This window comes from Lactuca serriola, chromosome 2, assembly GCF_051521515.1.
Source record: "Lactuca serriola cultivar US96UC23 chromosome 2, Lser_US96UC23_V15, whole genome shotgun sequence".
In the NCBI taxonomy this organism is placed as follows: domain Eukaryota; kingdom Viridiplantae; phylum Streptophyta; class Magnoliopsida; order Asterales; family Asteraceae; genus Lactuca; species Lactuca serriola.
In genome coordinates this window covers 145,750,774-145,772,745 of record NC_136409.1, presented here as the reverse complement: position 1 = coordinate 145,772,745, position 21,972 = coordinate 145,750,774, and the positions used below count along the sequence as shown (strand labels likewise).

The 21,972-nt window shown below is 27.9% G+C and overlaps 1 long non-coding RNA gene across 1 annotated transcript; it reads left to right on the top strand.

The window, feature by feature from the left end:
* Window positions 1–4,623: 4,623 nt before the first annotated feature.
* On the top strand, window positions 4,624–6,987 carry LOC145086947 (uncharacterized). The gene is made up of 2 exons (XR_013700684.1): window positions 4,624–5,524; window positions 5,627–6,987. It is a non-coding gene; the product is annotated as an uncharacterized LOC145086947 (long non-coding RNA).
* The last annotated feature ends 14,985 nt before the right edge of the window (window positions 6,988–21,972 follow it).

Genomic DNA, 21,972 nt, shown 5'->3' with positions numbered 1-21,972 from the left:
TATATATATATATATATATATATATATATATATATATATATATATATATATATATATATGTTACCTTTTGGCATAACAGCGATGAGTAGAAAGCCAAATTTTTTTTTAAAATTTTTTATAGCATAAGAGAGAAAAGTTCAATAGAGAACCATAATTATTGGTTCTTCAAGTAACCAATTTTTTTTTCAGTTTCTAGAGCTTATTCTTTATCGAAAAAAAAAAACGAAATTGATATCATTGGAAAAAGAATAAAAAGTTACGAATTTCTGTATTTTTTTTTTTTTTTTTTGATAAAAAATAAGTTCTAAAAGTTGAAAAAAAGATTGGTTCCTTGGTTTCTTGGTTAATTATGGTTCTCTATTGAACCTTGTCGTATATATATATATATATATATATATATATATATATATATATATATATATATATATATATATATATATATATATATATAAGATTTTAAAAATCGTTCGATGTTAGCTTGTCGGTGGACTGAGGTAAATGGATTAATCGGTTAGGCGGAAATTAATCGGGGACCATTAATTGCTAATTTGTTAGATTTTAAAAAATTAAATATGACTAATATCATATAAAAGTTCATAAATACCACTAATATCATAACAAAATAGGTTAATATGATAAATGCAACACTAATCATACCTCAAATAGTTTCTATTGAGGTATAACTTCTTCAAAGTGTTAAAATTTCATCGGGTTCTACTGTTTCAGTCATTTTGTATGCATGGATTAATCGCTAGGCGCTCTTTAATCGGTTAAGTAGCACCTAGAGATTAATCGGGACCTAATCGTGATTTTTACAGCACTAATATATATATATATATATATATATATATATATATATATATATATATATATATATATATAGCTTGGATCTGTTAGGAACCCAAGAAATGGTAGAGTGTGCGAGGAAATTTCTCCATCACTTATATCGTCAACGGCAAAAACGTCAAACGCTAGTTCTAGTTCGTGTCGCGTTCACAAATGATGTATGTCCATGGAATGTAATACAGACTCGTCAAATAATCACGTACGATTAACGTCCATTTAAAATCATTTAAATGAGTTTTTTTTTTTTTTCATTTTGGTTTTGTTAAATTTTTAATATTTTTTTAAAAATATTTAAAAAGATAACATTTTTAGAGGCATATATACTCGGTTTTTCTGTTATATATATATATATTTTTATTTTTTAAATATTTTTTATTTTTTATTTTTTTTGTTTTTTGTTTTGTTATATTATTGAACGTTTTTTTTCAATGCCTCTGGTTTTTCTTGAGTTTGTTTTTGTTTTTGTTTTTTTTTTTTTTTTTTTTTTTTTTAAAATTAAATAGTGGTTCGAATTTTTGATGTTTAACAATTATAAAAAGTTTCGAATCATAATGATATTATGCATCAAACTAATTTGGATCATATTATTTTTGGATGTTGAAATTTTGAATAATATCATTTTAGATTATAAAATTTTGGATCTTATTATTTTTGGATCATAACATTTTAAATCATATTATTTTTGGATCATATTACTTTTTAATAATATATTTTTGTTTACAATATATTAATTAAGTTAGGTTTTTTTTATTACTATATTCATATTATTATATTTTTTGGATCATTTAATTTTGAATAATAAAGATATAAAAATTAAGGATCGTAAAATATTTGAATGAAAATCTTTTAGATCATCACAAATTAAGTATCATAAATATGTTAAATCATAATTTTTATGAATCATAGTTTTTGAATTATCTCATTTTGGATCATACTATATTTAAAATTTTTCTATAACTTTTAATATTTTAAAATCAAGTTTGGTTTTTAAAACACCTTATTTTTTTTTACAAAGTCACTACTATTGTGAGTAGAAGTATTCATTAAATTTGTTTAATTTTTTTGCTAGTATTAAAAATTAAAAAAATAATTTTTTTTTTCAAATTTTCATGATTGTGTTCATTTTGTATAAGATTAAATTTTAAGAATTTTGGTCTTTTCAAAAAGAAATTCATATGAAAAAAAAAAGTTACTCCCAAAAAATTAAACGGATGGAAAAAATAAAATAAAAGTCTACCGAACGACATGTGAAAGAGAGAAATAAAGAGGGGGGAGGGGGTGGATGGTGATGTTGAATAAGTGTTTTTTTACTTTATTTATTTTTCTTTGTTTTTTTTTTTGTTTTTTTATTTTTTAGTTTTAGCCTTCAAACAATTAACTTGTGTCAGGAAATAACAAAATTTTGCATATAATTACAAAAACATCATATGTTTTACAATATTTAGACAATAAATAAAATAAAATCTAAACCTTTTATTTTTTCAATGATACAAAAAATATTTGTTCTCGCGGTTCCTACCATATTCTGAATTTCTACATAATCATATATATATATATATATATATATATATATATATATATATATATATATATATATATATATATACTAGCAGCGTACCCGTGCGATACAGCGGACAACAAATAGTTCATTCAGTGATTAGTTAGTTTTTCCTGGCTGTCAAAATGTTTGTTTTTGATATCTTTCAGGCGTTGTAGGTCACACTTTTTTTGTACTATTTTTTTTACTCGTCTTTTATTTTTGATCTGGATTCCATCTTGACTAGTTTTGTCTATCTGTATTTTTCAGCTTTTGCCAATTTAAACTAAAACTTTATAACGAATAGTTTCATTTTTAATCATAAAATTATAATTTAACTTGAGTTTCTAATTTATATAAAAATATGTTTAGGATAAATTTTAAAGAATTTTATTTGTATATATTACTTCTAAATATAAAAAGTGGACATGAAATATTGTAAAAGCATCACAAAATAATAAACATGTATATTACAAAAAAATATTAAATTATTAACTATTGTGTTGTAATCTAATATAAAAATATTTATAATGATTATGATTTTATATAATTATTAATTGCTATAAACTTATATAAAAAAAATTAATATGCAAAATAAAATCAATAAATGAAACACTTAAAATATGGATTAGAGATGAAATCATGTAACCTATTGAATAGTTGGGGTAGAAAAGAAATTATGCTAACTTTTCCTCAATGCTCCTTATTTAAATAACAATACTATATAATAGACTTTAATTTTAAAAAGTTATAGCATTTGGATTAATAATAACTCGTAAAAGATTTTTAAATTCTCTAAAAAACCATTGTTATATTTTTGAATAACTTTTTAAATTCTCCAAAAGGAACTCTTGTTATATCTAATTGACAACAATATTCGTGATAAATTGTACATGGAAATAAAAATTTATGATAATAGCATCTTTCACAATTTATAAAGGACTCACCATTATTCATTAAAACTATAAAAAAAAAAAAAAATAAAAACAATAAAAATAGCCCTCTAATTTGACGTTGATAGCAATATATATATATATATATATATATATATATATATATATATATATATATATATATATATATATGTGTGTGTGTGTGTGTTTAGGTTCATTTGCGACCATGTTAATTTTGTGAGACCGAGAGACCAAATCTAAAACTAATTTTCAAACGCAAAATAAAAGGAAAAATCCAAAAATTCTTTTTTTTAATTATTATTTTCGGAACTTTATTTAACTAAAAAAATAAAAAAAAATTACCGTTTTTTTGAAAAATACGTGAAATATTCTAATAGAATATTACACTGTACATTTATAATATGATTTTTAGAATGTTTAGAATATTCTACTAGATTTAACAGATATGTAGAATATTCTAAATATTCTACTAAAATATGTAAAAATGTATTTTTTTGTATTTATTTGTTATATTTTTGGTATTTTTTTTATTTTTACTTTTTGGAAAATATATATTCAGAAAGTAATACTAGAAAACAAAAAATTTTAAAAATTTCAATTATTTTGCATTTTAAAAATGTTTTTGTTTTATCTATTAAATGAGTGACTAGGATTGCGTCTCACGATCTCACAAAATTAAGCCGTCTGACATTAAACTAACCCTATATATATATATATATATATATATATATATATATATATATATATATATATATATATATATATATATATATATATATATATATAGGGGACGGTTCAAATAAAAACAATAAATATTGTGAGAACGTAAAAATATTTTTTTATGTTATTTTTCTGCAATGAATTTTGTATCAACGACTCTATGTGATTATTCAGCAAAGAATAAATGAATAGTCAAAGTTTATAATACAATAATAACATTGTAATGAATATATGACTAATCGAAAGATATTAGAATTATTTTAACAATACACATATACAAATTTCATTACAGAATAATAACATAAACATAGTGTTTTTACGTTCTTACACTATTTACTGTTTTTATTTGAACTTACTTTTTTATATATATATATATATATATATATATATATATAAAGGATACATAATCAATATCTTAAGTATAAATTGTAAAGCCTAAGGCACAAAAAATTAAGCATCTTATCTTAAAAAACAAGGAGAGCTGATCTGGACCGTTGAATAATATTTTAATGGTAGGGATTTAAAAACAAGGGACTCACACGGATTGCCAACATGTTATAATCCAAGGCGGGCAATTCAAATCTTTTGAAATCGATTTTTCACACATCTGGAACCAAAAAGGCGTTTATTTCTCTTTCTTGCTCGCTCCTTTGTTCGTTGGTCATGGCTGGTTCTTAGAACTTCCGATTTAGGTCTCTCTCTCTCTCTCTCTCTCTCTCTAAACACCGATTATCTCGAATCGGTAAGGTTATCTTCTAAATCCCACCCCACCTATGCAACGATTATAGTGGATTTATAGATATCTTGCATCCTAACAACGATTAAACATCACTCAGTCGACTCCTTCTTCTTACTTCTTATTTGTTTGTATCCTCAGCTGGAATCGCAAATCAAAGCTTCCAGGTCTAAGCCGGAATCCCCTGTATTCTTCCATGTACCTCCACCTTCCGCCGCCGCACAAATTTCTCACTTCCATCTTCACCATATATTCCAATAATCTCCCTTCAATAAACCTCTAGCTATCGCCACCCTCACTCACATATTATTTCTAAAATCCCTAAATCTAATATCAGCCCTAGACATCATTATTTCATCAAACAGATCGAAAGAGAAATAGCTGAAAATTTAGAGTGGCATTTTCCCATCCCTAATTTTTAAATCACACACAAACACCTTCATCGTTTTGAATATGGGATGAAGATTATAGGAAATTGAATGAACCGAGGTTGAAGAACGAGACCAGGAACACAACTGAATTTGGTGTTTCAATTTTAGTACACCGCCATGTTTCTCCACTGTGTCGATTAGTGGATCTGGATCTATATCCAAACACTAGCATCATTGATTCTCTCTCTCTCTCTCTCTCTCTCTCTCTTAGATTTTAATTTGGGTTGTAGGTACAGTTACCAAGAGATTTTATCGGCACCACATACATGGTCATGGTGATGGTCTTCTTTGACTCCGGTCACCATATTCACCACTAGGCACATTTTTTATGATTTTCCAGGCAACAATCTCAACTCTCTTCAACTCTTCCTCTTTCCATTACAGTTGTTTGTTTTTGTTACTCAAAATCTCATGATCTAATCTATTTATGTTTTAAATGCAGGTTCTGTTTTAAAATCATATAGTCTATGATTCTTCATTTAGTAGTGTTCATAATCATCTCCACCTGATGTTTTGCTATTTACAGGTGCATTCATGGTGAAGGGGAATAGAATGCGAAAAGTTTAATCAATGTGACCTTCTTTTTTACTTCGTTTTTTTTAGGCCTCCGGAAAATGAATCCCATCATGTGATGTTTGTAGGTATTTTTTTCATCTTATGTGTATATGCATCTTGACGGACCATAGACGCCCAAATAAATCTTGAGTTTTTCATCTATGCTTAAGTATGATTGGTGTCCATTTTTTGTGTAAACATGTTTTACGTTTTTTAATTTTAACAAATTGGAATACATATGAAGTTTTATGACTTTCTTTCTATTTTACTTTGAAACCTTCACGATTATAGCAAACCTTCATAAATTGTTTCTTTTATTAATTTTTGGCAGATATGGTTTTCTAGAAACAAATTTTTTCATATGTGTTTTTTATTTGGTTTTCTTTTCGACTTTACTCTATTTGATTTCAATTTTTTCTTAATGAACTTAAGTTTCTTAATATATTAGGTGGTTTTAAGGTTTACTCTGCTTCTGAGGCAAGAAGAGTGGGGTTTGTGTCTTTGTGCAACAATAACCAAGCAAATCAAATATGGATTCAGAAACCCTTTACTCACAAATATTCTCCTTGGGGTAAATTTATAATCTGTCTATGGTTTATCTATTTGTTTTGTGTTTTAGTTCTGATTTTGTGAAAATTTCACCTTTTGTTGGGTTCTTAAGACTTTGTGCTATGTCGTTATTTTACACCTTTTGGGGGGTTTTCTACATTTCCATTTTACTGAAACTAAAGCTTCTTTCCCCCTTTCAAATCCTTCTTTCTACTCCTTATTTATTTGTTGATTATTGTATTGTTTTTTTATCATTTTCTAATTTCTTCTCTTTAAGGTTATCTGTTTATGTTATATTCATATTAATGTAATGACAACAATGACATTTGGAGACTGACCCATGAGATGTGTGTCCTGCTTTAGCCTTGACAATGTCTGCATCTGCAGCAGAAAAAAAAAAAAAGAGGAAGTGGATGCTTCAAACACTGAGTATTACGAATGGAAAGCTTTTGCCTTTGCAACAACATCAGGATATATGTTTTAGTCCATTACTCATATTTTTCAAATCACGGAAAAACACAAGAAGAAAAGAACTTGAAGAGATTAAGTCAGCAACTTAATTTTATGGATTATTCTTGTGTTTTTTTAGAAGTTTACTTTTATATCAAATATTTAGCTTTGAAAAATAATTTTGTTTATTTATCATGTATGGATATTTGGAGTATAATTTTGTTTATTTATCATGTATAATTTTGTTTATTTATCATGTATGGACATTTGGAGTTTATTTAATATTTATACGGTGTTTTATAATAAAGTATATATGTGCTTTTTACATTTATGGGTTTCTAGAATTTGAATTACTGTTTGATATTCAGGTGAGAACTTGAGTTAATGTTTGATTTCTATTATGTATTTCATATGTTCACATCAAGATGTTTCTTACTTGTTCTTTAATTTATTGTAATCATTATTATGTCAATAAATTAAAATAATAATTGATATTTTAAAAATGAAGCTACGTCAAATGTGTAAGCAATTTATATTTATTTTTAAAACCTAAACAAATCTTTGGTTAGATTCTTTTGGCCATGCATGTCAATATACAGTGTATGATTTTTTTGTAGTAGAACATGTAAAAAATCAAATGTAAGATCTGGCTTTTTGTTGGTCTAATAGATATATGTAGGGAAAATGACTTAGGAGGGTAACTACTTCTTACCCGTGTTTACATATTAACAACTTCTTCTTTTTTGTACATAATAAAGCAACTAACTTGTTTTAACTGTTTAAATTACACCAATATTACCGGCTAATACCTGTTTTAACCGGTAACTCAAAGGGAAAATGACTTAGAAGGGTAACTACCTCTTATCCATGTTCACATCTTGGCAACTTCTTATTTTTTGTACATAAGAAAGCAACTAACTTGTTTTAACTGTGTAAGATCCCAAAAATCATGACCAAAAATTTTATTTTTAATTTAATACTAAAACCATAATTGTCAAATCATTAATTTAATACTCCGGCATCGGGCCCCGCCCGACATCAGGTCCCGCCTGGCATCGAGCCCCGCTCGGTATACAAATATGTCTCTGTTAGGCCCCGCCTGTCTCCGGGCCCCGCCCGCTAAACACATACAATCATATAACATGCTAACACATAAAGAAACATACTCTACTGTATCCCTATCCTAAGAAACATACTCTGCTAATAATGAGATACGAAACATCGTTCGTACTCAGCTAGTGATGAGATACGGGAGCTCGCCCACACTCACCTCTTTACCAGGCACATACAAGTATCACACAAACAACAAGTATAATCTAACATGCAAACATTCCTCGGGCACCCGTCCGACATTAGACCTTGGTCTGGAATAATATACTAGCATACAATGCCTAGGGCTAACCCCCGGGTGTTCCTACTCATAGACTACATGGGCTGGCATTGTGGCCTTAGACCCATTCACACAGTGAGGAGACTCACCTTGCACTGCTGAAGCCCTGGCTGGAACTAGCTGAGTACGGACGAAGTTCTGTATCTCATTAGTAGCAGAGTGTGATTCTTAGGACATGGATACAGTAGAGTATGTTTGTTTCTGTGTTAGCATGTTATATGATTGTATGTGTTTAGCGGGTGGGACCCGGAGACAGGCAGGGCCTAAGAGAGACAGATCTGTATACCGAGCGGGGCTCGATGCCAGGCGAGGCCTAATGTCGGGCGAGACTCGATGCCGAAGTATTAAATTAATGGTTTGACAATTATGGTTTTAGTATTAAATTAAAAACGAAATTTTGTCATGATTTTTGGGATGTTACATAGTTAAAACAAGTTAGTTGCTTTCTTATGTACAAAAAATAAGAAGTTGCCAATATGTGAACACGGATAAGAGGTAGTTACCCTCCTAAGTCATTTTCTCTTTGAGTTACCGGTTAAAACAGGTATTAGCCGGTAATATTGGTGTAATTTAAACAGTGAAAACAAGTTAGTTGCTTTATTATGCAAAAAAAAGAAGAAGTTGTCAATATGTGAACACGGATAAAAGATAGTTACCCTCTTAAGTCATTTTCCCATATATGTATTTGATATTTTCATATGAATAAAAAGGTAGGAAATATATATGTCAAACCCAAATTATATAAGTGTATATATTTTAAAGAACTTTTTGGGTCATAAGTTTAAGCTTTTAGTGAAAAATTATTTTAATATTTCATTTTTTGTGACTATAATAAAAATAATTACGTGAGAGATTGGGGAATATGATAATCTTGAGGATGATTATAGTATTAATAAGTAGCATGCTTGCATGCTTCCTTAGCAATAATAAACCTTATATCGAAACAAAAATATCCCCTCCTCTTTAAACCGTAAACCTTATGTTCAAAGAAAAATATCCGTCCAACCCTCACCTCCACCTCACCGATAATAATTTCCGAAAATAAATTATTCTTCAAAGGGTTTTTTAGTGTACTTTTGTTTTTAGCATACAGACAATGTATTTTTAATTTTATCCCAAAGTCGCATTATATTTATATTATTTAAACAAAAAACAACATATTTACATTTGTTACCTTCATCCTAAACCATTATCATCAAAATGAAACTATTCGCTGAAAAGAACAATTCACCACCTTTGAACGATGCATATCAAGTTTGTAGTTAGCAACATGCTTTTCCTTTTATCCAGAAACAACGTCCTACAAAAAGAAAACTAATTACCGAAAAAAATAATCATTCAAAAGGATGAAACGAATTATCTAAGACGAATATGAAACTAATCGCGGCATGAAAAACATACACTGAAAGGAATTATCTCGCGTCGCCGTATCGCGCGGGTATCCTACTAGTATATATATATATATATATATATATATATATATATATATATATATATATATATATATATATATATATATATATATATATATATATATATATATATGGAGTGGTTCGAATGAAAACCACAAAAGATTAAGAACCCTAAGAACCTCATTTAATAACTAAATATATATTGTGAATATTATCAAGTTTGTTAAAATCTTGAATTTTGGCTTTTTGGTAAGAAAATGGAAAAATTGTAATTTTTTTAGTCTAATACTTCCGTGCATGCATTCATTTATATTTTAACGCAAAACTTTTATAAAATACAACTTTATACAGTCAATTTATAGTTTAATACATAAAATTCATAACTTAACAAAACTTCTTTTACACTAATTCTCAAATTCATAGAAATCAAACCCAAACTTTACCACCGCCAAATGCCGCCACCAACCACCTCTGCCAACATTGCAATAGCTTTTTCTTCCAAATGTGATTTGCATATAAAGTCAGACAGTGACATGTTAAATACTACATTCATAGTTTAATAAACTGGTTTATTCATCCATTTTGAATTTAATGCAAAATAATTATAAAAACTAAGGCATTCTTACATACTTATATAACATTAAAAGTAAATATATTTACAAGAAATGAATACAAATTTTTTTTACATAAATCATTTATATTTTATTACAAAAATTATTTAAAAAAAAATCACAGCAACATGAAGTCAATTCATCATTTATTATACTCAATTATTGTTTAATATATAAAATTTAAATCTTAATATAAAAAATTGTAAATTTAATACATAAAAATATCATATTCTTAACTTAAAACATACATTTATACATTTAGATCTAATGGTTGGTGTTTTTCAAAATTTAATGTACAGAATATTCACAATTTAAATTTTATATAATTTTGTTAAAATTAGAGAAAATCATATATATATATATATATATATATATATATATATATATATATATATATATATATAATGATTCTTTCTTCTCATATTTCAGAAGCAAATATAAAATTCATAAAAATTTCAAATCTTAATGCAGTCAATTCACAGCTTAATACAATTATTTCACAGTTTAATACATAAAATTCACAGTTTAATACAGTAATTCATAGTTTAATACACAAAAAATATATACGCACAACTATATTTTTTTTAACTTAATACTAACAGTTATATGTTCATATCTAGAGGCATTTTTATCTATTAAATTGTGAATTTATTATACTAAGCTCTGAACAAATTTACAGCTTAACACAACAAATTCACAGTTTAATACAATATATTCACAACTTATTTACAAGTATAATCTCATATTTTAGTGTATGAAAAACTCATTTATATTTTAATACATACATAAGTTATCTCATACTTCATAAGCAAACATCAAAAGAAAAATATATACGTGATTCATAAAAAAGGATAACTTATCTGAAACCAACGAAGATGATGAGCGAGAAATAGAAAATATCATTACTCTTCCACTATCGCCACCATTAACACTGCCAAGTACCAGTCTACCATACGTTGCCATCAACCATCGTCACCACAAAGCATCAATGTCAACACCAACAACATCATTCCCTAAAAAATCAGAAAAAAATTAAAAAAACAAAATTCGCAGTTTAATTCATTATTTCAGACACTAATTCACAACATAATTTAATATTTCAGACACTAATTCACAACTTTATTTAATATTTCAGACACTAATTCAAAACTTAATTCAATATTTCAGACACTAATTCACAAGTTAGTGCATAAAAAAAACACATTCATAACTTAACTTACATATTCAGAATTTAATGCATAAAAACACGTATTCACAGTTTAATACACTATCTTCACAACATAACATAATAGAATTTATTTTTAGTTTATTGCATAAAATTGACAACATAACATAATACAATTTATTATATACTAACTCACATATTTATATAAATCAAACTCAAACTCTATCACCACCATCGACAATTGTTATCACACGCTATCACTAACCACATGTATCACCGTCACAACCATCATTCTTTCTGAATCAGATCTGTATATAAAATCATTGACTAACTGCTTAAATATTATATTCACACTTTAATAAACTAATTAATTCACTTATTTAGAGTTTAATGCAAAATAGTTATAAAACTAATACGTTCTTATATATTTATACAACACAAAAAATACATATATTCACAAACTTTATGCATAAATCATTCATATTTTAACACAAAATTCATAAAAAAAATCACATCTTAATATAGTCAACTCATAATTTAGTATACAAAGTTCACAGCTTAATATTAGAAATTCACAATTTAATGCACAAAAATTATATATTCACAGCCATATTCTCAACTTAAAACTTACATATATATAATTTTCATATCTATATGGTAGTGTTTCTTTCAAATGTATTTACATAAATATTCACAATTTAAATTTTACATATTATTTAAAATTAGATAAAATCATATTTGTGTATAATATTTCTTCAGTCTTATATTCTAGAAGAAAACAAAAAATTTATAATAAATCACAATTTAATACTAGTCAATTCACAACTTAATACAGTCAATTCACAGTTTAATACAAAAAATTCATAGCTTAATATACGCAATTCACGGTTTAAACAAAAAATTCACATCTTGATATAGTCAATATATATATATATATATATATATATATATATATATATATATATATATATATAAAGTACATTTTAATGTCAATCAATTAACAACTTAATACAATTAACTTACAGTTTAAAATAAAAAATTTACAGCTTAATATAAACAATTCATAGTTTAAATAGAAAATTCACATATTAATGCAGTTAATTCACAGTTTAAAACACAAAAATAATAGCTTAATACATAAAATTTAAATTTTAATACACAAAAAATATACATTCACAGCTATAATATCATGTAGGGTTGTCAATAATATAATACAAGAAAAATATAATATTAGCTTCCCCACGAAAGATCAAACATAATTAAAATATATTAGTAAATTCTTTGTAATTATCTAAGAGGAAGAGTTTTTATATTTTGAAAACATCTTTAAATGTGTTGTTATTGAACTAAATTAAATAACAAATAAATAATTGAGACAATTTTAAATTCTTTGATTACAAATATATTTATCAACTAAATAAATTATCACCAAAATGAAATGATGTTTGGGAACTATTGAAGGAGAAAAGAAAAAAAAGTTAAAACAATTTTTATTTCTAATTTCTATAGCCAATGCTAGTTGGTGAATTACACTTTACTATGTAAAAGTAGTGATATAGTACATCTATTTTTCAGACGAGTCTAATAGCTATTGACTTTTTAATTATAATCTCTTTATTTTGAGTATTTGTGCTCACACCACGAACATCAAGAGAGAAACATATTCCTTAAAGATAAAGAGTATTAGTTATCTGAGAAAATAAAAAATGTTATAAAGTTATGATATTATTTTATCAGATTACAATAAACTCATAATTTAATTCAAAAAGAATCAACATTCACAACTTTACAACAGTTTAAACTAATATTAACAAAAGCAAACAACAAATGAGAGATCAAAAACGTCAAATTCACAAAGAAAAACTATAAAAAAAAAAAAACAAAAAAAAAATGCATCAAAGATAATGATGTACAATCAATTCATACAAATGACATACCTCAACACAATTCCATGAGAAAAAGGTTATTATTTTGCTAAAAGGTATATCATAATATTTAAAAATTAAAACCACTGGTAAAACAAAATCATAACTCAATGTTCAAAATATGCATCAGAACACAAAAGTTTCAAGCACAAAAGCAAATTTGAAGTCATATTACCTTGATCTGAGTGAAACTCCACTGGATTTACAAAATGCTTATCGTGAAGGACATAATTTCAGGCCAAGAGAGGTAGAGAGCATCAACATCGATGAAGACAATAGGAAATGCATCGATCTGAGCATAAGTTATGATTTATGAAGGCCCTTAGTGGTCAAAGAAGAACAAGATAGTTGGATGTGGTCAAAGATAAAGTAGATAGGGAGAAATCAGAGACAAAACATATCTAGAGGGAGGCGGTTTTGGTAGATCCTCATCACTTGTTGAAGTTGTAGAGCTGGAGAAAGGAGGTCGTTGATGTAAGAGCATCAGAGAAGAGAGAGAATGATGACAAACGACATTTTCTAGTGTTTTGGCTAGGTTCAAGGTCGAAAACAAAGCACACATCACATATCTGAAGGAGTAGAAAGTCAGATTTGTTGTTTCGGAGGTGATAGATGTTGTTCGAGGTATATAACAGTTGGCAACAATGGTTACAGATCTGGTGGTTGTTTGGCGTAGATCTAGACCTAAACACTTCAGATCTATAGTAGGAAATCATAGATCTAAAGGCAAATATTATAGATCTAACCCGAAAATCATAGATATGCTAGGAGGAGATGTCGACAGTAAACCGGAGATGCAACGAAGAAGAGCTAACGATGGTTCTAGATCTGGAATTTGTCATTGACGGTGATAACGGTGATGAGTTCATCATGTGCGGTGGTGATGAAGTTGTCGGCGGGGGTGGCGATGTCGTCGGCGGCGGCGATGGCGGTGGCTATAATGGAGTTCATCAGAGGAAGTTGAAGGAGATGAGATAGTTTTTTTGTTCTTAGCTGTTATAAAAAAATGTTATCAGATCAAACTTAAAAGTAATGAAATAAATTTTACATAATGACCATTTTGTCCCTATTGTGTATTTTTTTATTTATATAAAACTTAATAAAAATCAAAACCTAAAAAACCTTAATTATAAGTTAAAAATGAATGGTTCTTAGGTTCTTAACCTTTAATGGTTCTCATTTGAACTTTTATATATATATATAATCACTATTGTTACTAAATTATTATATTATATTGTTAACTACATATAGGACTAAACGGCCATCACAATTAAATAAATCAGTTAATTTATTATTTAGTATATAAAAATAAATAAATAGACTTTTTATGTAATATTTAATTAAATAAGTTTTTTTTAATATGGTTGGCTTACCTAGTTACCTTAGTGGTTAAACGTGGAAGAAAACATTAGAAGCCTTACCCAATAGTAAGTGTATTTATGGGGATTATTATGTCAAATAAGATGAATAAGCGACGTAACACCAAACCCAAATTCTTTCATCCTTACAATATTAACGAGTCCCGCCTCTCCGCTTCGAAGGTCAAGCAACATAATTGCTAAAAATAGGTTGAGTAGACTTTGATCAAGTTAACTGTCTAATTGCTACCGATTAGCTTGTGTGGATAGATTTAGTAACAAATATATTTAGTAACAACTAGTTTCCTTGTTATCTCATATATACATGGACACATGTTTCAAACGTGTATTTATTGTAAGATACCATGACTGTGTTTTAATTGATTCTATTTGTCATATTATAAAACAATAATATGGTTTAGTTGATTCAATCATTTTCAATTACAAAATCAACAAATTATGCTTATCATTATAGATATTTATAAAGAGATAGAAATTGAAATATCAATATTTTAATCTTTCTGCATCTATGAATACAATCTCAATACACTTGATTATCAATTACTATTATATGTTTCAAAGACTTGAATTAATAATTAATCTTATGTTTAATACTTTAATTAAATAATATATTTAACTTGTAAAACTTTTTAACATATAAAATTTTATATAAATGTTATGATAAAATATACAAGGAGTCTAAAAGGCCATTTAAAAAAAAAACACAAAGTATTCATACAAAGCAAATTTGTATAGATTTCAAATAAGCTAATTATACCAAATCACGTAACATTTACAATGACTATTTGTTTGCGAGTCCCCCTTTTCAACTCCCTTTATGAGTTTTATATGTCTCACTTGACTGAAGTCAATCTCAATATGTCTATCAGAGAATAGCAAATGAACTAATGGAGTAGTTAACATCAAACTAACAAGCCTACAAAATTCAATTATATTTACACCAAATCAGCCATTAATCAACATTTGAAAATTGCAAATAAACATAAAACATATGTAAAATAACTAATAGATATGTTTTGGTGTTACCAGGTCATTGCTAGGGAATACAAGCTCTCTACTTTTGTGGTTGCCCCTTGTGGACATAAATAGAACAACCAAAGTAGTGCCTTCAGAGACAAATGTGAAAAAAAACCTGGGAATTACAATTTTAATAAATTCAAGTTGATTAATATTATATTGAAGAAAGCGAGTTGGAATCTTGTTAATTAAATAGCATGTTTCTAGGAAAAAAGTATGGATCATTCGACCATCACTATGAATTATATATAACATAAGCCTTGAAAGTTGATATGGTGCTTCGCATTGGAGCTCAGAACAAATCAACCCATGTAGTCATAATTCATGGAGCAACCTTGTTAGATGAGCAAAAACATGACGTCCTCATATATAGTGCCAAAGATTTATTGTCTTCTTAATATGAATAGAAATGGATTAGTTTATTAAAAAAAAGTTTGTTTTGTCAAAGATTTTCCGCACAGTTCCACTTTGAATAATTATCTTGAAGCTCATTTCATCAAATTTAATTCTTGGGGTATAGTCTATAATTAGAATAGATTATTTGATAAATGTAATAACTTGTACCTGCAATTGTCTTATTCCGAACCGAAGGATAAACTTGGATATTTTTCTCAGACATGAATTTTCCGGTGTTCAAACCAATTCCCATTGTTGAGAACCATGAGATGGATCTGGGAAATAATGACATTGATTTATTCAAGTGAATTATTCGCAACTGGTTAGGCAGATGATTTCTATTATAAACAATCTCTATAATATCCACATCTGAAAATGTCTCCACCTTCTTCCTCATAGAACAATTTCAACTAGATCGATTGTAATAACTTCTTAGATTTTCACTGTCAGTCACTTGTTTTTGCTTGTGCCCGTATTTTCTCCAATTATACCCATCATCTAAATTCTTCTGTGATGATCGATGATAAGTTGGGTAATTTGATTCAAAGTTATGTTTCTGAAATGAATATTCTGATTTTATCAAATTTTTGTCAACTTTGATTCTGGGTTGTTGATAGATTTCCTGAAAGGTTTCAATCCAATTTGTAGCGAGTTATTGAAGAGATAAAAAAACCCATAAATGATAGAGATATGAAATGCGTCTAGGACTAAGAAAAAATGAATTAGGGCTAAGAGGAAACCTAGGCATCGGGGGGAAGAAAGATGAGTAAAACGCTGAAACGACGGTCGTTGATGGAATACAAAATTTTTAAATAGGTGATTTCAGTCATTTTCATATACAAGAACTCACCAATTTCAAAGAATCGAAGAAGAGAGAGAAATTGACGAAGAAAGAAGGAGAATCATAGATGAGAATCGAACTTGTAAAAAGAATCGGTGGTGGATAAGATGGTGGAAGCGAGCGGCAGTGGCTAGGACGTCGGCAACGAGCGACGGTGGCTTGGACGATATATAAAAATAAACATTTTAGAATAGGAATAATTCACATGATGTTTCATAGTTGCAAGACATAATAAACCAGTTATAGTAATGTACTTTCAAAGGACATTGGTATACAAGGTATAAATCGATTTTTATTATTAAATTACAAATTACCCTTTGAAAGTAGGCAACTATTTAATGCATTTGTACCAGTTAAATGATGTTATATCTGTCACACATGAGTTTTCATAGTTGCAACACATAAATCACTTTAAATTACTTTAAACACAACATATAAACAACACGAGAAAACCAGTTTTACGCTTTTATTTAATATGATTTTTATGAATCTACACCACTATTTTATGCATACTGTAATACAGTGGTAGTATCCAATGGCTTATATGAACCAGTTGATTTCAAAATTGGAGAATATTACATGCTAATTTATCTTGGAATACATTGAATTGATTTAAACAAAACTGCCCTACAGGTCGCCACTTTTGTATCTCCCACCATAACACACACACACACACACCCAAAAAAATCTCCCAAACATCAAGGGGCATAAAAGTCATATCTTCAATTTTCCATTAATTAATTGCATAGTTAATGGACAAAATATCATGAGAACCAATGAATTCTATGTGACAAATGTCATCTCCACTTAATTGAGGATGAATTTTTGCTCATAAAAGAAATTTGACAACTTTAAGCCATAAGTTTTTTACTATTCGCAAAATAAATAACTTTGCCAAATTACTCTCCAGCAAAAAGGAGAGAGTTTTGAAAAACTTGATTTTACTCATTTATCCCTCCATGGACTCTTTGACCAATATTTCACCCACGTGTGAAATAAAGAAAATCCAAAATTAAAAATGTTAACAAAGAGAGATTACAAATAAAGGAGGGTTTTTTTTTTTCTGAATGCATACACTTTAAAACCAAAAGGGTTAAATGTCAAATACACATACCTTTTCCTTTTCACCATGTTCAACAACGTATCCATTGTAACCTTCAACAACTGATTAGACAATAAGAGAAACAAAGAACGAAATCAATTATTTCCAAATGAACAAACATATAAAATCTGAGAAACATTTTGTTAAAGGTTTCAGTATTCAACTTTTTTAACTACATGTATCAATAGCTTAAACTTTTTTAAGTTTTTACTTATAACTAAATTTGTATTATATTTTTATTTTTCTTTATTAAAATAAATATAATGATTTATTTTGGACAACTAATAGAAAAGATGAAGAATGGTACCTCAGTAGAATCATTGAGTTCCTTTTCTCCCAACTTTGATGTATTCAAACCTTGAGGTTAAAATAAATATAATGATTTATTTTGTACAACTAATAGAAAAGATGAAGAATGGTACCTCAGTAGAATCATTGAGTTCCTTTTCTCCCAGCTTTGATGTATTCAAACCTTGAGGTGAAATTACAGGTGGCTGCAATGGTTAATCCTTGTTGGTCCGTTTCCTTCATACATACCTTGTATCATCATTGTTGTTTTTGTTTCCTTTTGCTCAAGTTCAAATTTCATCATACACATGTTGCTAAATAACAATTTTAGACATGCTCTCTTAAGTAAGTGGTTTCAAAGATTCAATATTCTAAGCCTATTAATAGAGATTAGATTCATTAACGTTTTCCATAAAAAAAATTGCATAGTTGTTTCAAACGGACATATGTCATTATGGGGAAGAGAAATTAAGTGGTTTGAAAGGTTCAAAAGGGACAGTTTCATTAAGGCATTCCATCTAACACATGGTGTGCATCTTAATAAAGACCAACTATAAACCAATTGAAATCATTCCTCAAACCCAAGTTCAAGCATCAAGATTAAAAATGGGTACAGGAGAAAAGAAACTAAACAATTAAAGAGGAAAAACAAACATTTTTTAAGTGGATTGATGGGGTCTAAGAAGGGGACATGTGGCAATTTAGGAGAGGCAATTATTAGGAATATATATATATATATATATATATATATATATATATATATATATATATATATATATATATATATATATATATATATATACTAGTGTTGTACCCGCACGATGCGGCGACGACGATTTGTTTCCGACCAAAAATTAGTTTTGTTTCGATAGTCATCAAATTGTTTCCTTTCGGTGCATAGTTTCCTTTCGACATATGTTATTTGGGTTAAAAATATAAGTATGATGTTATTTTATTTTAAAAGTGCGTTGCAATTTTGTATAATGTTTTTGTGATTAAAAATAAATGTACTAACTAATCCTCCATAATAAATAGAGAACTTTTTGCCAAATGTCATGTTTTCATTGAATTTGACACATGTCATTTTCTAAGAGTTTTTGAATTAATTCTTTTCCACTTGTCATTTTCTTAAAATTTTCATTTTTCTTAAATTTAAAATCCACATTTTAATGAGATTTATATATGTAAAGTAGATCATTCTATTAAATTTCATAATAAATGCTCTACAACCTTTATTATTACTTAATTTATTATATTCTTTGTATTTATGTAAAATTATTACTTTAAAAAATATGTAATGCTTATAATTTTATATTAAAGATTTTTTATAAACCCATGTGATACACGGGTCTCACACCTAGTTAGGTTATACATTACATGGAAAAATAAACAAATTAAGATGAATCATTGCCCTTCCTTTTTCCATTCAAGAAAAATAGGATGAGGAAGGAGTTAACATATTTAGGTATTGCCTTAATTTCTAACATATTTTAGGGTTCATGTAATTAACTTCTTTTAACATTCGGATTTTATTTCCTTTTAGTTGTAGCCAATTTTTAGAAAATATGATAAAGTAAGTGTTCTCATAATTCGAACACAATGTAATATCGGTTTACTTGATCAATTTAATCTTTAGAAAATATGATGAAGTAAGTGTTCTCATAATTCAAGTCGATCGTACTAAATTTGACATTTTAATCATTTTTTCCTGTTACTTTTGTAAATGTATAAATGTTTCATCGTGATGGTATTATGGTAATAATTTTTTTTTTCAAGATAATAATAGGTTTTTTTGTCATGGTTTAAATTTCTTTTGTTATGGCATAGAATTTCAATTGAAATAGATTTAAAAGTTTTTTTTTTATGATAACACAAAATTGCAAAAATGGTCACTGTGGTTTACCGATTTCTTTGGATAAGGTCCAAAAAAAAGTTTATTAGCAAAAAAGGTCCTTATTTGGTGGTTTAGTTGTGGTTTTGGTCCCTATTTCGTTAACTTTAACATTTGGATGTTAAATTTTTTTAAAACGACAATTTTACCCTTAGGGACTATTTCTGCAGTTGTCTCTTTTTACCAAACTACTAGGACCATTTTTGCAATTTTATTTTTTATTTTATTGAATAATTATACAATAATTATTCTTCTTTTTAATTTTATTAAATTATAACACATTAATTCTTTTTTGAATTTCATTTTTATTGGACTATTTTTTAATTGATTATTATATATTGATTAATTTTATTTTTAATATATAAAATCCATATATAAATAAATATTATAATATTATATTATTAATTTCTTTTAATTAATTCTTTTTTATATGATTATTTTTTTAATTTCTTTTTTATTAGATTAAATTTACCGTAAAAATAAATAAAAAGGCCATTCATTTTTTTTATTGGATTATAAATTTAGTTTTAATGTGCAATATTAATTCTTTTTAATTTTATTGGTTCCACCACAAAGTCATTAAAATGCATAAAAGCATCGTACCCCATCATTAAAAATCGTCAGGACCACCGCTAATCACCTTCATCGAATTTCCGATGGAAACACTACCATCCTGTTCACATTTCTTTGAATCCTTCGGGTTTGCTACTAAGTCGGTCTTTTTTTGTTACAGCCAATACTGTGTTAACCACCAGGAGGTCCGAACCAAACACCCCTGTTAGTTCCTCCATTCGTTGCTTTCTACTACCTTGCATTGCCACATCATCTTGTCGAAAATCATTGATTGTTACCTATAATTTATCATTCTCAACCAAAACTACAAGAATTGACTACCCACACTGCCGCCAAGGGCGATAATGTTAGATATAGGGTTTTCAAACCACCATATCCACCGCTAGATCTTTTCAAGTAGTACATGCTTGAAGCTTCGATGTTATAAGGTTGTGTGTAGCATCCATAAATTTTCAATAAATTTAAACTTTTTCAAAACAACCCTTTCTCTAAAAAGTGTTTATGAAACCATTGTGTCCAAAACATTATTCAAAATCAGAGTCATTTACAACATAGTTTTGAAAACATTTTTATTATTAGAATATCTCAGAAATCATAAGTCCCCAAAACACGAGGACGTATATGATCACGCCTTCACCTTGCCACAATCTACAGAAGTACCTGAAACCATAAACCAAAATTGTAAGCACGAAGCTTAGTGAGTTCCCCCAAAGAACCCACACAAAAATAATAACACATATACTATGGATCCAATCAACCATCGGGTTGGAATACCCCAGGTCCTCAACTTCAAAAGAGTAACTAAACTCAAGGAGTAGCTAAACACAAGGAGATTCTGGATCTATAGCTTCCCCTTCAAGATAGGCACCGCCAACTTCAAGCTCTTTAAAAAAAAATGAGAACAAAGAAGCAACTTTTAAGGTCACACACTCAACTTGGGGTAAGATGCACAAATTCTAGGGTTTCTGGACATTAGAGGTTATTAAGGAGGCCATCAATGGGACTTAATGCTTTTAAAGAGGGTGCGACATCCTAAAAATTAGGGTTTTCATATTCAGCCACCAACTCGTTGGGTTTTCCTCTCCAACTCACCGTGTTGGTCCAAAAAGATCTATGGCCAAAAAACTTTCAACACGTCGAGTTGAGGCCATCAACTCAACGAGTTCCAAGGAAATTTTGCCTTTTTCATAAAAATTCTCATACATGGGAATCGGGATGTTACATTGTGCCTGGTTTGTGGAAGC